Source organism: Arachis ipaensis, chromosome B8 (assembly GCF_059453495.1).
Source record: "Arachis ipaensis isolate K30076 ecotype BB chromosome B8, ASM5945349v1, whole genome shotgun sequence".
NCBI classification, from domain to species: domain Eukaryota; kingdom Viridiplantae; phylum Streptophyta; class Magnoliopsida; order Fabales; family Fabaceae; genus Arachis; species Arachis ipaensis.
Genome location: NC_142443.1, coordinates 10,050,169 through 10,055,505, shown reverse-complemented (window position 1 = coordinate 10,055,505; position 5,337 = coordinate 10,050,169). Strand labels below are relative to the sequence as shown.

At 48.2% G+C, this 5,337-nt stretch overlaps 1 non-coding gene across 1 annotated transcript; it reads left to right on the top strand.

Annotated features, from left to right (window-relative positions):
- Positions 1 to 3,097: 3,097 nt before the first annotated feature.
- On the top strand, positions 3,098 to 3,169 carry TRNAG-GCC (transfer RNA glycine (anticodon GCC)). The gene has a single exon. It is a non-coding gene; the product is annotated as a tRNA-Gly (tRNA).
- Positions 3,170 to 5,337: the final 2,168 nt, after the last annotated feature.

Sequence of the window (5,337 nt, the reverse complement as noted above, 5' to 3'; positions counted from 1 at the left end):
CCGAACTTGGTAAACGAACAAAAACAACTAAGAGGTCCCTTCCCTCCTTTGCTTGCTTGGATCAGGATGTAAGGCCTAGCCTGAGATACTTCCGACGCGCAGTTCAGCTAATTCTCAAAAGGGAAACTTGCGCTTATTCATATATAAGGAGGAAGTCCTATTGACGTATAGAAAGTACTAGGCTTTCATCCTCGCGGCCTAAGGGCCGGGTCCTACTCCTCAACTGGTACACAACCCATTACGTTAGTTAAGTTAGGACTTTCTCGTCATCTGGTACCTAACTAAACCGCTTCCATTCAATACTCAATTCAATACATAGCATGCTTTCAAATCCTTCCTCAGCAGCCTCCTGGTTCGTAAGCAATTAGCGGAAGGGAGATAGAAATCCATAGAAAGGCAAAGCTCCGTATCCAACTCGGAAGTGGGAATCTTGTTCCATTTAGGGAGGTTAAATCCCGTCCAGCAGAACCATTTGCGAGGTTTGATTCTTAAACCGGATCGAGCGGGTGCCTAAGCTTGAGTCATGATCATTAGGAAGTGTAATAACTTATTCACTTGCTGCGACTTAGCCTCCTTATGAGTCGGGCACAGCTAATATCTTATTTGAGGAAGAGTCGGATCTATGATAAGAGATCTCATCATCGGATGATGTAATAGCCAGACTAAGTCTTTCCAACCAACTTCAATTGTGAGGCATCCTTCTCTTAATAGACTTTATGACCGTACTCTTAAAGCACTCGTTCTAGCAGATATGTCTTTGTCACAGCCAGTGGAATAGATAAGAATGAGATTGGACGATAGGCAGCACTCTCAGGCCACTTTCCCAAGACAATAGGCTACGGAGCGGACAGCCTCAAAAGAGGAAGCAGTCCAATCTATTCCATACGATCACTGATCGAATCGGGAATAGGGGCTTTCCCATCCAAGTAAGAAAAGGGCCATACGGGTACTAGTTTCATGGTGATTAGTTTGAACCTCCTCCCCCTCCCACCTCTATGGCAGACTGCAAGCACAGAAGCTAAGGGCACGATTGCCCGCCAAGTTCAGATAAGGGAATGCCCGAGTTTCAGAGCAGAGGTTAAGAAGCTTTCATTCTACAAGAGGAAGCATCGGGGGTGGATGGAACTATACTTTACAAAAGCTATTTAGAGCGATCCCCGTAGATTAGAGAAAACAGGGAAATTGCAAGGAAAGCGCTGGACCTTGCTACAGACATAGCAGGGGAGACTCTGACTACTAGCTGTAGGGATCCCTAGGCCTCACATTCGATTAGGGAAGGCAGTCCCGAGACTGACTATGTTACTTCGATCTGATACCTCTCGATTCAGAGAGGAAATGCGCATTTGTATCATTTTGAGTCTCCCCATCTCGATCTCTACTAATTGGATATGGGGCTGGTTGTGAAGGGAAGCTTTGTGGGAGAAAGGAGGAAAGGGTCAGGCTAGTAAAGGCTTGACTCAAACATATGGGATAGATTACGAGGAAGCCTTTGCCCCGGTAGCCAAGATGAAGTCTGTTCGTCTCCTGCTCTCTATTGCTGCGAATCGAGATTGGCCTCTGTTCCAATTAGATGTGAAAAATGCCTTCCTGAACGGGGACCTACAGGAATAAGTTTACATGAGTCCTCCACCCGGTTGTGTCAGGGGGGGGAGAACAAGAGAGGTCAACTGGAGTGGAAGCCAAACGACGGGGCCGAGAATCCGTGATCGATCCGAAGAACCACTGCCAGATACGATTCTGCTCCCCCTTCGTACTACCAATGCGATTCTTGCCCGGCTTTCTTTCGGCTGGCTTAAGAAGGCTGCGGTGAGAATGAGGATCACTTCGGAACTCTAGGAAAATGGGCGTTTTAGGGCGGGATCTAAGAGTTCTCCAACGTGTTGCGGAGCCTTCGGCCGTGAGAGGGTCTTTTGGCTTCCCCTATCCATATCTGCCGTGTGAAGCTTAGCTTTAGCAGCCACGTGATGATTCAAGATTCGTGGTAGGCGTAGGAGCTGGGCGAAGCGGTAGCGAAGCTCAGGTGGTGATGCAAGTGCGCGGTGAGCGTAGTAGCCCCTCGGGCATGCTCTTTGTACAACCAAGCGAAGAGCTAGTGAGGGCCGGAATGGAATATCGTATGTAGTGTAGAATCGGATCTGAAGCTCTTTACTAGGATTGGAACAGGCGAGGAACGAGTGACCACAAGCTCCGCTTAAGCGCTCGACATGCAGTTAGCTTAAAACATGTTATGTGGCCGAGCGAAGCGCACCCGCGTGAAGCAGCCTAGCATCACTTTAGATAGGAGCAGAATGGATGACTTACAACTAGTTCTTCGGATCGATATATCGTACGACGTAATGGAGATCTTGGTCTAGGTCCGGTGGTTCGCGGAATTCGGGACCTAACGATGTTCGATTCGTCACATGAACGGGAGCAGACGATTCCCTCGTCTCTCCCTTTTTCGGGGAATGGCTGCAATCACAAGCAAGTGATTGAATGAGTGGGGGGCCCCGAAAGCACATGCGGGATAAGCAGGTCTTTCAGGAGACGGTCTAGAAAGAAAAGAGAACTCTCAACAAGCTGGAACTAATCAAGATCAATAGGAAGGCTAGAAATTCATTTTTTGACAAAGTTCATGCCCATATGGAAGGGCTTTTTTGTTGATGCATTCCTGTTGAAAAAGATACAAACACTCATGTTTCTGCTCCCGGATCCGATCCGCTTGGATTATCAATAAGGGGAGCCGTCTTAGGAAATGACTTCACTTAAAAGACAGATGCCACCCCCTTTCTTATTATTAGTAAGGAGGCGAGGGAGTAACTCGTCTGATCTTGCGGTGCACTCACTCCCGTTACGAGAATGAAATGACGCCCCAGCTCGACTCGAGACCAAGACTCCTTACAACTCGCACCAATAGCGGCCCCATTTGTCTAAGGCGGCGGAGATTGATTGAAAAGGCAGCCCAGCCCAGCCGCCCCTCCCCCCTAGCTAGCCGCCTACCTACTCGTGCTCGTAGCTCGATCGGAGGAGTGTGGTCCGGCGGAAAAACAGAAGTCGTCCGTTTCAAGTGATACGTGAATTGCTCAGTAGTGCTTCGCTGCTTGATGTTGCCCCGCTGGCGGAAATAGCTTAATGGTAGAGCATAGCCTTGCCAAGGCTGAGGTTGAGGGTTCAAGTCCCTCCTTCCGCTCTTGGCTTCGTCGTTTAGTGGTAACGAGTAGAGTAGGCATCGCCTCTCGATCCAATCCGTCTTTCCCTGGCCTCCCCAACACACACACTCTTGATACGAAAGAAACCTCCCGCCATAGAGAAGAAAGAGATCTTAAGTCTGGGTCCCCTCGATCGCCCTCCCCTTGAACCTGAACTGGTCGAGAGAGATGAACCCGCACCACATTTTATAACCTTCGAACCCAACTAGAGATGGAATTCCATCACCTAAACAACTCAATTGAGAGCTCCGTGACCGGTTCAATTCAAGGGAAGGTCCACCAAAAATGGAAAGGCCATTCCCCTCCCTATCCGTTTCTTGATCCCTCATTCCACGAATTCGTTGTTACTTTTTCATTCAAGGACTGAAAGCTTTTCGTTTTATGAAGACTCCCCACTTCTTTGTCTTATTAGCGCAGGTGTTCGTCAACGATGAAAGCCGCTGAACTTAAGACTCGAGTTGAGATAGAGGGCTAGGCCAAGGATAGGAGGGCTTTCAGGGACTGGGGAAGACGGGTGGATTATAGAGCTAGGGGCAGATCAGAGGTTTGTCCATTGGTATTGGGCATGGACGAGCCTCGACTGGGCCAGCATTGATGAAAAAAAAACTTCTCCCATCGCATCATTAACCGGTGTAGGATTCAAGATCAGATCCAGGATTCGAGTCAAATCGACCTTCCCTCTCATCTCAGGGTGAGGCAAGGTAGCTTGCTCAAATGTTCGTTGTTCAATATCTCGGCTGCTCAAGAAGTTGGACTAGCAGCTCCTCCGACCCGGAGTGGATTCTAGGGGAAGGGCGGAGCCTCACCTTGCAGTAGGCGTTGCTGGGACGGGTTCCAACTGGACTGAAGGGAGGAGGAATGAAAGACTCCGATCTTACTGGGGATTCATCACTGGCTAGGGCTTTCGAATCAAAGCATGGGCATCCGCAACTAAGAGGGAACAGTAGATCGTCGATTGAAGAGCCAGGTCAGTAAACTTCTATTGGGACTTCTATTGATTATTGATTCGACTAGTAGCAACAAACTTGTATGATGGGCCCCATGGAGACGCAGGAGATGGATGCAGGAGCCGCCAGCCGGATCGACCAATAAATGATAAGAGGGATGGGCTCATTCGACTAATTAGTGATCCCTGGCCCTACCTAACAAAGGGATGTCCCTAAAATAAGAGGGGATTGGTTGATCGGAAAGCCCTCCATCGTACAGCAGGAGTAGGACATTCCATAGAATTCAGATCCGCTAGCTGTCACTCCTTGCCCTATTCGGTCAAGCCCTCTTCCTATTTTTTTTCATCGACAGGTAGGGTTGGTTAATTTAAAGGTTCCTTATTCTGGTTGTAAAGCGGAAGAAGAGGGAGAAAGAATGGGCACAGCCCCACCAGCAGCCCGCGTTTTCGACCCGAAAGGAAGGAATTGAAAATGAAACAAGAATCTGTGTTCACTATCTATGGAGCGGAGTGACTATCCTTAATCTCCTCTTCCCTATCTCCCCCTTGCCTTTTTTCATTTTTCTCGCCGGCAGGTAGTTTACTTGCTTACTTGTTAGAGTAAGGAGAATCCATTTCTTTTTTTTTTTTTATGATTTTTCTGTAGTTCAAGGGCACTCTTCCTAATCCGAGTTTAAGATGGAATAAGACCCAGACGTAGAGTCCCGTCGGATTTTGTCTATTTCTTTTTTATTCCCTTCAGTCCTTACCTTTAAATAAGGGATTCTTATCTTTCCCCACGAGGTCTTCAAGCCAGATGGAGTTGTGCATCTCTGTCTTGTCTTGAAAGCCCGCCCTACAGATAGGAGTTCCTATCTCTACTGCCTATCCAACCCGAAGATTCTTATTCGTGGTGGAGTGCTTCGAGTAGGATCCGACCCCATCCCAGCAGTCAAACTCCTTCCTGACCCCGCTCACCTGCCTCTGAAGCTGGAATGCCTTTCTAGAGGGGGCTACCCTACCCGAGGAATCGATAAGTTTGAAGTGGGATGTGGAATGTGATTGGGGATGGATGGTGGTTATGAAAAAAGTTCTGCATCAGATGATGAGCATGAATTCAGAAAGGCGAAAACTTTTTCTTTTATTGGCGCCCGATAGGTAATTCGATTGAGTCGAAAGCCTACCAACGCATAAAGGTTCCGATTCGAGCGAGAGCCCAAACGG